Source organism: Pan paniscus, chromosome 1 (genome assembly GCF_029289425.2).
Source record: "Pan paniscus chromosome 1, NHGRI_mPanPan1-v2.0_pri, whole genome shotgun sequence".
In the NCBI taxonomy this organism is placed as follows: domain Eukaryota; kingdom Metazoa; phylum Chordata; class Mammalia; order Primates; family Hominidae; genus Pan; species Pan paniscus.
This window is the reverse complement of record NC_073249.2, coordinates 76,446,310-76,458,533: the sequence shown is the minus strand read 5'-3', so window position 1 is coordinate 76,458,533 and position 12,224 is coordinate 76,446,310. Positions and strand designations below refer to the sequence as shown.

The window sequence follows — 12,224 nt, the reverse complement described above, 5'->3', positions numbered from 1 at the left end:
TAGTTAGATTTCCCCTGAGTTGATTGCCTGTTCACATGCAGTACTTTGCTTTGACTATTTTGCTATAGCGTCATTTGTGTAACTCTTGTCAAGGGCTTAAGCAATCTCTAAGCAAGAGCATAGGTGCTAAGCTGACTTGCTGCCCTTTCAAAATTTAGTTGGAAAGGAAACAACAAGCCCAAACTGATTTGGACCATTTTTACTCATGGCAGAGCATGCAGCACAAGCTCCGTGTTCTCTATATGTCCCTTTGTCCCTAAGTCCCATCAGGGAAGGGAACGACACAGAACAGGCCTGGGCAGATCCTGCACACACATCCATGTCCCATCCCAGATGAGGAACCCTGAGCTTAGGAAACTTCCCATCTTTTAAGTGGCTGCAAGCAAACCTGCCCAAACTTTGCTCCACAGAGAGAAACTATATTATCTTTTTCAAGAAACAAATCTACTGTCTGACCTGGAGAGAGATACCATCTCTAGCTCCCAAGCCTCTGTGCTCTATACAAACATCCTGGAAAAGATAGTCTGGAACTAAAGCTGTCATAAGGTGTGTAAAAACACCAAGGTGAATTGCCTCTGAACAAATCCATCTCTCATTTCCACATTTTTGTGATTATAACACTCTGTTGGCCATTCAAAATAATCTGACCAACAGCAGGTGAGACCACTTCTGTTCAATTTGTAAGCACTTGCAGATCTCTTATTACCAATGTTTTCTGGGAGAGAGGGAAGTTAATGCCGGCTTTCACACAATTATAATCCCAACGGAAAACATGGAACCCCTGAGGGAAAAAAAGTTGTTTACAATGTTTAGAGTTTCCCCACCATGGGACACACATCAGTCAGCAGCCCAGGTTGACAGAGGCTTTGGGGTTTAATCCAGGAATGTAAGAATGGGTTATCTGTAATTTATTAAGATAACATACCACATCATGTATCATAATAACAGCTAACACTATATGACACTATTCTAGTAGCTTAACATATTTAGCCCTTTAAAACTTCCCAATAGTGTGGTTGGTATGAGTGCCATTACATTAAATAAGAAAAACAATAAAAGCATCTTAACTGGTTGCCATCAAAAAGAAATTCAATCAAATTGAAAACCATTGCTTTAGTTAAATGAACTCTTTAAAAATGTGTAATAGATGTTTCCTTAACATAAAAAAGAATATCAATATCGACAACCAACATCATACCTAAGAATGAAAAACTAAAGATAATTATGTTAAACCTATGCAAAAGAGAGACAAACAACAGAGAAGACCGGTGACATTGTTTTATGAAACAATTCTCAATACAGATTTACAGAAAGATTAATCCAAATTAAGCCTGTTTCTGTAGTGCCACTGCCCAGTGAGTGCAATTTTTCACGAGGAAGACACTCTCTAAGCTATAGGCTTCAGACTTCTCCTAACTACCCTCTTCCTTCTCCTCTCCACCTCTACCACACAGTCTCAGAGTGTACACAGTTGTTCCCAGTTTCCCATGATTGGGAAGGACTCAAACACTATGATGGCAGGTCAACTTTCTGTCATCTTGTCCAAGGGAAAAGCACACTAAGCTGGGAGTGAATGAGCCTGACCTAAACAGCAGCAGAGAGAATGAGTAGAGAAAGGAGCTACTGAGCTGGAGGCCTTAGAGCCACAGGAAAGGAGCTGAAGTCTAGCCCAGTGGCATTGCTGGTTAGCTCCTGTGGCCATGATTAATTTACAAGCTCAACTTTGTGGGAGTTTTCTATTTGACATTTCAAATTTGCAAGAAATTTGACTAAGTACTATTGAGAAGAAAATTAACATTTGCCTGAATTTTAGAAAGGGAGATTAGAACAGGCCACTGGGCTAATCACAGGTAGGATGATGGGGAGAACTTGCCTGTGTCTGTCCTCTTCAACCCAAGAACCAGGCTCTTTAGCCATCACATGGCTGCTTTATTATCTGCAGCTCGATGTACATATGATATCTAACTAACAGTGATGCTGTGATAGAATTTTCATTTCTGAGGGCAGTATTTCTCTTCCCTTCATACAAGTACACAAAATTACACTTTCTAAAAATGAGAAAAGCCTGAGTTCTTCAGAACAAGTCAGCCATAATAATAATGCTTCAGATGTTCCAGGTGTCTGTAAGGCCAGCAGTTAGAGTGAAACCTTCTCTTTGAACCCATTCAACCAGAGTGAAACTCTGCCAGTGGTAAAAAAGAAAGCAGCACATGGTTTCATAGTATTCACCCTACCACCTTCCATAGTGAGGAGACAGAAACCTGACTGGGGTGAAGACCATGGGAAAATGTGTAGCTGTTATTATTTGTCATTAAGGTAACTATTCAGGATCTGTTCTGTTCAACCAGCTTCTGATGACTTGGCCAGGAAAATAAAGAAAGAGACCTAAATACAGCATTGAGGGAAAGTGCAGTCTTAAACTTGGGAGTCTGAGAGATTAGAGTTCTGCTGTGACCTGTGTAGCCTTTCTAACCTATTGACCCCAATTTTGGGGGGATGCCCTATTTCTAGGGTGTCCTCAGAACTACAACGGTAAGAACAAAAATATGAGAGGAGTGGCAAGGAGGAATAGACACTGTCAACTCATATGTAAGTTACTTAGCATAAAGCTGGGACATAATAAGTACTTAATATATAATAGTTTTTACCAGGTGTGACCCACAAGAGTGGCTAGTACAAAGGTGGATTTGTCTTTTATTGCTATCAGTTCTGCATTAGCACTATCTCTGGGTCACTATTAGAATCCAGGGCAATGCTAATAATAATGGACACTTACAATGTATCAGGCACATTGGGTGCTAAAAGCTTTGGGTATTCATTTCACTTAGTCTCACAGAAGTCCATTGAAGTAAGTATGGTTATACATTGCTCATCAATGACAAACGAGAGTCCTGGTCAGTCTGATTACAAAACTCATGTTTTTAACCATTGTGTTTATATGGTCAAGGTTCCTACAGAAATGATCCTGGCAGAAATAGCATGACAGGTATAGGAGGGAGGATTACACTAAGGGAAGAATGACACCACGAAGAATCCCAGGGAGTGTAAACCTTTAGTGTAGGTCCAAATCCTTCTTGTGTCAGGCCTAAATTCAATAACCAACGAGATTTGCTCATCTAAGAAGAACAGTATCCAAATGCTCTCAGATCATTTAAATAGGAGATCCCAAGTCTTATTTTCATTTTTCTCAGCCTTTTCTGACAACTTTTAATTCAATACAATTTCAAGTCTTGAAATGTAAAATATACTACATTCTCCCATTTTGTGCATCCAGAGATCTTGTTTATCTTGGTAACTACTACATGGCCAGCACTTTGCACAATGCTTGGTATAGAGTAGGTGTTCAATTATTTCTTAATGAATGAATGAATTTATATATCTCTTACACTCTCCTGATTGTTCCTTCAAAATGATGCATTTCTGGTTATTTCCAGCCTCCTTGAAATAGACAAGAAATATTTTTTCTTCTTCTCCCAAGCCCATTCATTTCAGGTTCCAACTGGCATGGACTACTTTAATATTTGTCGTTGTCTCCATTAAGTAACCCTACCACCATCATTTATGCCATTCCCAACATCAGCATGAAAAGCTTTTATATATCTATGAGGCAGAGCTCAATGAAACTTTCACTGGAAAGTAAAGTCTTCAAAAAATTGCACTTTACATCTTAACAAATCAAATATGATCTCAGAGCACAGCTAGCATATAAGTGATTATACAAATATGGAATAACCTTCTTTCCACACAAATGATGTTTCAAAATTAAAGGAATGGGAGGCACAGCAAGGGGAGGAGATTTCCAGAACACATGTTCCAGCTACCAGAAGCATTCTCGAAATAAATTGATATGATGATATTATTTAGCCAATTAATCAAGAAGGAAGATAAGGGCAGAATTCCCTGTAAAAGCATCCAAAGCCCTATAAGAATGTCAGATCAGCCACAGTGGCTGCACACAAATGGGTCAAATTGCTTGTCAACAAAAATATCTTGAGGAAAAACATATTTGTAATCCAAACATGTAAAATTTAAAACTTTTACTAGGCCACAAGAAACATAGTAGCTGCCCTACTTGTCCAGTGGGCATAAATTGTTACTGTTGGAAGATCTCACTTCTCCTGGCCACTGACTCAATTACTACTAAGTGATTTTTAAAAGCTGGCAAGCTAGTTTCCCCTAGGACATTGTAGGTCATAATCACAACTCATATTTTGTATAAAAAGGACTTAATGGTGACTAAGAGCACCCCTACATTTCAAAATCAAATGAACATCTACATTTCTCACCTTTCTTTTGATCTTTTTGTGACATTAAATGCTCTTGTTCACTTTTCTTTACAGAACTCTCTTTCCATGGTTTAAGCCCATACTCTTACCTGGTTCTTCTAGTTCTTTGAACATTCTGAGTTTCCTTTACTTTTTGTCTCCCTAAATGTTAATTTACTCAAGCCTCTGTCCTCAGTCCTCGTTCTTATCCATGGCTTCAATTCTGTCTTTATGTTGTTAAAAACCCCAATTTAAATATGCAACCCAGATCTCTCTCCCAAATTGCAGCTTCACACATCCAACTGCCTCTGGTAAGCTCCACTTGAGTAGCCAAACTCAAATATCATGGTCCAAAACTGAACTCACCATGTCTTCATCATTATCTGCTCCTCTGTGTTTTCTAACAGTAGTAGAAAACGTGGCACCAGCCAACTTGTATTCAAGTCAGAAACTTGGCAATCATCGTAATTGCCTTCCCTTCCTTATCTACACTCCAAAAACTTAACCATGAATCTAGATAAATCCTGTCACCTAGGTATTTCTCATACCCATTCCTTCTCTCATTTCCCAGTGCTACTACCTTTTTTCAGGTTTCCCTGAGTCTCCTTTGTAACACCCTTGACAACATTTAGTGCAATACCAATGATGTGTAAAAACAAAACACAAATCCATAATAATCTCACTCAACATCATTTAATTATTCTTCATTATTTTAGAATAATTATAAAATATTTTCCATTGTCTGTGAGGCCCTTTATAAACTGCCTTCTGCCAAAGTGTAGCCTCATCTCTTTTCAAACTTCTTGGTCTTCTCAGAAAATGCCTCACTTTTTCAGTCTTTCCTCTGTTTTATACACAGTGCCCCTGCCTAGGATGTCTTTTCTTCCTTTCTCTGCATACCAAACTTCCATACATCCTTCCAAATTTAAACTAGTGATGTCCTCCCTGTACACTCTTTTCATAATGTCCATCACTATAACCTAACCACCACTGTCTCCCATGTCTACTCTTCCTCTGTTCTTACCTACTCTTCCCTCCAGCCCCTCAAGGGAGGCTGGATACCATTCCTGTTTGTACCATTTTACCAATTACACTAATCATGGTTGATCTGTCTTTCTGGTTTCTCTTCCTTTAAGTTATGAATTCCCTGAGTTCAAGGTCTGTGTCCTTCATTTTCATGTGTTCATAATCTAACTAGTAGTTGGCAGATGGTAGAGATTCAATAAATATTTGTCAAATAAATGGGTGGGGGCATGGGTGAATGAATGGATAGATGAAGAACATGAAGACAAAACACAATAATTAGTCTTAATGGTCCGTCCTCATTCAAATCATTGTTGTGAGTCCTGATAATGAATCACTACCTAACAACGACAAGTTAGTTTTTATTCCTTGGATAAGGCTGAATAAACATTTGAATGCTTTCTCTCCGGCCCTCATTTTTAGTTTTCACTATGGAAGCTTGTCTGCTTCCAATACCTTACTTTAAAGCAAATAATATAATGCAATTGATTATTTCTACTTAGTATGTTAAAATCACGTTCTAATTCTGTCTCACTGAGATTATGCCCAGATCTCATTGACTGGTGCTTGGGGAATTTCAAAAATCATGAGTCAGAAGTTTAAAGATTATTAATAATCTCTTAGCCTAACTTTAGAGATGGCTCATCTCATTCATTGTACATGGATTTTATTATTTAAACTTCCGGGCAATAACCTACTTTCCAATTTTGTAAGGGTACTTCTCAGTTGCTAGATTTAACTATTACTAGTTCTTACATAATCTTAAAACTTGAAATACTGAAAAAGAGGCTTTAAAGTCAAGAGATAAAATCAGTGTTGAGTCTCAAAAAAATGGGGAAATATTTTTTGCAATCCTGTTGTGGTTCATAAGCGTGATAATTGGGTTTTCACACTAGTACATGAGATGCGCATTGTTAGAACAGTTTGTGGGAGGCACGTCTCACACAAAGTTTGTTGGCACATTACCCATCTGACGTGAAACAAAACAAACAAAAAAAGAAAAAAAAAAGGAATATTTTTGCCAAGTGTGATTTTAATGTATGGAAGAATTCAGATGTAAAGGATTATATTACATGCACTCTGAATGGAAAGAGCCCATGCTTAACAAACTTAGTAAAGATGTTTAGTATAGAAACCTGGCTTTTTAGTTCCTTAGGCAAGTTGTTCCAAAAATCTAAGCTTTAATATATTCTCCTCAAGATGAGAGCAAGAACATGGGAATCAGGCAGAGTGGTATGTGCACAACATATTTCATTTATATGTCATCATCAGAAATTGAATAAGCACTAATGTATGACTGCATTTCTCAGGAAGCTATTGAATATCCCTTTAAATTGTAAAAATATATATTATGACTGAAATATGCTTACATAAGAAAGCTATAATGGCTCTATTTTTTAAGATAACATTTAGATATTTTTCTAATGGCTCAAGGTGATCAATGTTCTCAAGATCAAGGTTCTCCTCTGTGTTGGCTTGCTTCTACAGCTAGAAGGATGGAGTAATCAAATCTTCAGCCAACATTATTGAACTCATTATGCATGAGACATTTGCTAAATGCTTTAAATACATTATCTCATTTAATACTCACAACCAATCCTATGAGGGACATATTAACATTATCTATTTCAGTGAAAAATGAACTAAGACACAGAGAGAATAAGAATTTGTCCAGTCACACATCACTACTAACTGGCAAAGCCAGGTGTGTCCAACTCCCAGTCTTTTCATGCACAACCTCCACACAATCTTCTTATCAAAAATCTGTTTTTTCAAAGTTGATCTCATGGAGGTAGAGTAGAATGATTACTAGAAACTGGGAAGCATGGTGAGGGTGGTAAAGAGATATTGGTTGATGGGTACAAAAATATAGTTAGATAGAAGAAGTAAGTTCTAGCGTTTGATTGCACAGTAGGGTGACAATAGTTAATAAGAATTTATTGTATATTTTAAAATAGCTAGAAGAGAATATTTAGGATGTTCCCAAACAAAGAAACGATAAATGTTTGAGGTGATGGATATTCTGATTACCCTGATCTGATCATTACACATTGCATACATGTACCAAAATATCATATGCACCCCATAAGTATGTACAATTATTATGTATCAATAAAAAATGAAATAAAAGTCTGTGTTTTCTTGGTGGTTGTAGAGTTTGTTATAGGATCTTATATAAGACATTTAAACTCACTGTCTATGAATAATATGGATAGAATATGTTAAATTTCACAGTCTAAATTTTTTTTTTTTTTTGAGACAGAGTCCCACTCTGTTGCCCAGGCTGGAGTGCAGTGGCACTGTCTCAGCTCACTGCAACCTCCACCTCCCAGGTTCAAGTGATTCTCCTGCCTTAGCTTCCTGAGTAGCTGGGATTACAGGCATGTGCCACCATGCCCAGCTAATTTTTGTATTTTTAATAGAGATGGGGTTTCACCATGGTGGTCAGGCTGATCTCGAATTCCTGACCTTGTGATCCACCCGCCTCGGTCTTCCAAAGTGCTGGGATTACAGGCGTGAGCTACCACGCTGGGCCTAAATTTTTAAATGTATAAAGTCTAAGGTTTCTTTAGCTTAAACATGTGATGACTCTTTCATTTTGTTTATATAATAAATTCTTACTAAGGTATAAATGATAAATGACTGATGACAATTTTTATATGTTACATACAGAGACCAACCTGGCAGGCATTTCCATTTACTAAATAATATCGGCTTTAACTTAAAAGAAGCTCATTTAGAAAAGATGCAGGCATCAACTGGGAGCAAATGTGAAAGCATTTTTCAGCACCAATTCTGTCCCAGATCTATCAGTACATGCTATACTGACAGCTACCTTCTTTACCTATGTCAAAGGTAAGTTACTCATTCAATGAATCATTGTGACAGGCACTGAGTTCAACTGAACATGGTTCCTGAAGACCTCCACTTTAGCCTATGTGGTGGGATACATACTCTGAAGGACTCTCCAACTGTAAAGTAGCTAGATCCTGGATAAAACAGGCCTTTGAATGTATATTTCCGGGATATCTCTGAAGGCACCAATCAACAACTTTCTCACCCCATCCTTTCCCCCCGCAAAAAAGAGAGTTGAAACCTGAGAGGGCATCAATGGGCAACAAGCAAGAAAAAGACAAGATTTTCTTCAAGTTGTTTTGATCAGTATTGCAGATAACTGAGAAACTAAGCACCAAGGAGGGTAGTCTAAATCAGAGATTCCCACAGTACGCCAGAAACCTAGACAGAGGTGAAATGGTCTCAGTTTGGCAACCTCTTGGCTGCTAGCAGAAACAACTGGAAATCCTCTCTAGAGAAGAGCACTCTCAATCTATGGTCAGCCAAGAATTGTAGACTATTGAAACTACCTTACAAAAACAAAGGCAAAATAAAAACATTTCCAGATAAATAAAAGCTGGTAGTCACCACAAACAAACCTTCCCTAAAGAAAATTCTAAGACTATATTTCAGTCAGTAGGAAAATGTTCCCTGAAAGAAGTCTAAGATGCTGAAAAAATCATGAGCAAGAAAAATGGTAAACGTATAGGTAAATCTAAACATTTTATTTATAAGAAAACCATAAGAATACAGACTGACAGATGATCTTTACAAAGTAAAGACCAAAGCAAAGGAATGACAATAATAGTACATAGGTCAAAAGGTTGAAAGTTAGGCCTCTTGTGCCAAACGGATGGTCAACTTATGAATGCAAAAAAAAAAAAAAAAAGTTCTTGAAGGAAATCATAAGTACTACTCCAGTGAACACATGAATGATAAGAAAGCAAAATAGCCTTATTGCTGATGTAGAAAAAGTTTGAGTGATCTGGAAAGATCAAACCAGCCACAACGTTTCTTAAGCCAATGCCTAATCTGGAGCAAGATTTTAACTCTTTTTAATTCTAGAAAGGCTGGAAAATGTGAGGAAGCTGCAGGAGAAAAGTTTGAAGCTAGCAGAAGTCCCAGAAGGTAAGTTACTCATTCAATGAATCATTGTGACAGGCACTGAGTTCAACTGAACATGGTTCCTGAAGACCTCCACTTTAACCTATGTGGTGGGATACATACTCTGAAGGACTCTCCCACTGTAAAGTAGCTAGATCCTGGATAAAACAGGTCTTTGAGGTTCATGAGGTTTAAGGAAGGAAGCCATCTTCATCACATATAAGTGCAAGGTAAAGCAGCAAGTGCTGATGTAGAAGCCGCAGCAAGTTATCCAGAAGGTCTAGGTAAGACAACTGATAAAGGTGGCTCTACTACACAACAGGTTTTTCAAGGTAGATGAAACTGTCTTCTACTAGAAGGAGATGCCATCTAGAACTGTCATAGCCAGAGAGGAGAAGTCAGTGTCTGGCTTCAAAGCTTCCAAAGACGGGCTGACTTTTTTGTTAAGGGCTAATGTAGCTGATGACTTTAAGTTGAAGCCAATGCTCATTTATCATTCTGAAAATCCTAGGGCCCTTAAGTAAAAATCTACTCTCCATGTGCTCTATAAATGGAACAACAAAGGCTGAATGACAGCACATCCATTTGAAGCATGGTTTACTGACTATCTTTAAGTCCGTTATTAACACCTACTCCTCAGAAAAAGAGTCCTTTCAAAACATTACTACTCATTAACAATGCACCTGATCACCCAAGATACCTGATGGAGATAAACAAGAAGACAAATGTTGTTTTCATGCCTGCTAACACAACATTTATTCTGCAGTCCATGGATCAAGGAGTAATTTTGACTTTCAAGTCCTATTAAAGAAATGCACTTTGTCAGGCTATATCTGCCATAAGTAACAATTCCTCTAATGAATCTGGGCAAAGTCCATTGAAAACTTTCTGGAAAGGATTCACTATTCTAGACAACATTAATTTTTGATTCTTGTTTGGAGGTTAAAATATCAACATTAACAGGAGTTTGGAAGAACTTAATATCAACCCTCATGAATGACTGTGAAGGGTTCAAGACTTCACCAGAGGAAGTATTACGGATGTGGTAGAAATAGCAAGAGAGCTAGAATTAGAAGTGGAACCTAAACATATGACTCAATTGCTGCAATTATATGCTAAAATTTGAATGGATAAAGAGTTGCTTCCTCATTCATAGGAATGAATGAGCAAATGAGGTGTTTTTTTGAGATGCGATCTATTTCTGGTGAAGATGCTGTGAACATTGTTGAAATGACAACAAAGGACTTTGAATATTCCATAAACTTAGTTGGTAAAACAGCAGCAAGGTTTGAGAGGATTGATTCCAATTTTGAAAGAAGTTCTACTTGGGTAAAATGCAATCAAACAGCATTTCATGCCACAGAGAAATTTTTCATGAAAGGAAAGTCAATCAGTTCGGCAACTTTATTGTTGTCTTATTTTAAGAAATTGCCACTGCCACCACAACATTCAGCAACCACCACCCTGATCAGTCAGTAGCCATCAACATCCAGGCAAGTTTCTCTACCAGCAAAAAGATTACAATTTGATGAAGGCTCAAGTGATCACATTTTTTAGCAATAAAGTATTTTTAAATTAAGCTGTGTACATTATTTTTAGACGTGATGCTATTGCACACAGTAGGCTACAGTATAGTATACATATAATTTTTATATGCACTGGGAAACCAGAAAAATGCATGTGACTGTCCTTGTTGCTATAATCTGAAACTGAACTTACCATATCTTTGAGGTGTGCCTATAATTTCAACAGAGACTGCATGACCTGCAAACTTGACAATACTTACTCTGACACTTTACAAAACAGTTTGCTGACCGCTGACCAATATGAAAAGACACAGAAAAGTTAAAATATTCAGTTTATCTGGAAGATGTTTTTAATTAACTTTTTTACACCTAACAAAGTAGCTTCAGAAAATAACAAGAGAATTAAAGAAAACTTAAGTAAATGGAAGAGTATAATATGCTCATGAATTACAAAACTCAAAATTGTTACAATGTCATTTCACCCCATATAGTTCTATAGACTCAGTTCAATCCCAATTTAAGAACCCAGCTAAGATTTGTTTTGTTTTGTTTTGTAAATTGAAAAGCGAATTCTAAAATGTATATAGAAATGTAAGAGACCTAGAAAAGCCAAGACAATCTAACAGAAGAACAAAACTGGCAGACATACACTGTCTGACTTCAAACCATTATGAAACTGAAGAAATTAAGATACTGTGTAATATTGGCACAAGAATGGAGCAATGGTACAGAATAGCTACTAAGCAAGAAATATACCTACACATATACAGTCACCTGATTTGTGTCAAAGACACTAATTCAGTCAGGAAAGTACAGTCAATTCAATAGATAGTGATGGATTCAGTGGATATCCATTTTTGAAATTAACTTTAGACTCAATGTGTGCTACATGCAAAAACTTATTCCAAATGAACCATAGACCTAAACGTGAAAGTTAAAACAATAAATATTCTAATAGAAAAAAATAAAAGAATCTCTTTCTGAACTTGGGAAAGACAAAGATTTCTTAAACAGGACATAAAAAGCACTAACCATAAAAAAAGATTAATATATTGGACTTTCTTAAAATCAAGCATGTGTTGATCAAAAGACACTATTAAGATAATGAAAATGCAAGAAACACAAAAATAAGACAGTTTCCATATGTACATCTAACAAAGAATTATTATTCAGAATATATCTTCAACATTTTATAAATTGGTATGGAAAAGAGAAAAAAATCCAATGGACAAAAAAGCCAAATCTAGTCATTTAATAAAAAAAGACATTGAAATAACTAATAAATATATTAAAATGTGCCCAGCATCCATAGTCATCAGAGAAATGCAAATTTAAAAACCATAATGAGCTGGGCACAGCAGCTCATGCCTATAATACCAACACTTTGGGAGGTGGAGGCAGGAAGATTGCTTGAGGCCAGGAGTTCAAGACCAGGCTGGGCAACACAGCCAGATCCGATGCCCCCTGACGT

General features: G+C 37.0%; 1 protein-coding gene and 1 pseudogene across 5 annotated transcripts in view; one reads left to right on the top strand and one right to left on the bottom strand.

Moving 5' to 3' along the window:
- TNFSF4 (TNF superfamily member 4) overlaps positions 1 to 12,224 on the bottom strand; it is a 304,021-nt gene that overhangs the window by 100,920 nt on the left and 190,877 nt on the right. The window lies entirely within an intron of this gene.
- LOC112438733 (small nucleolar RNA U13) lies at positions 6,140 to 6,264 on the top strand (annotated as a pseudogene).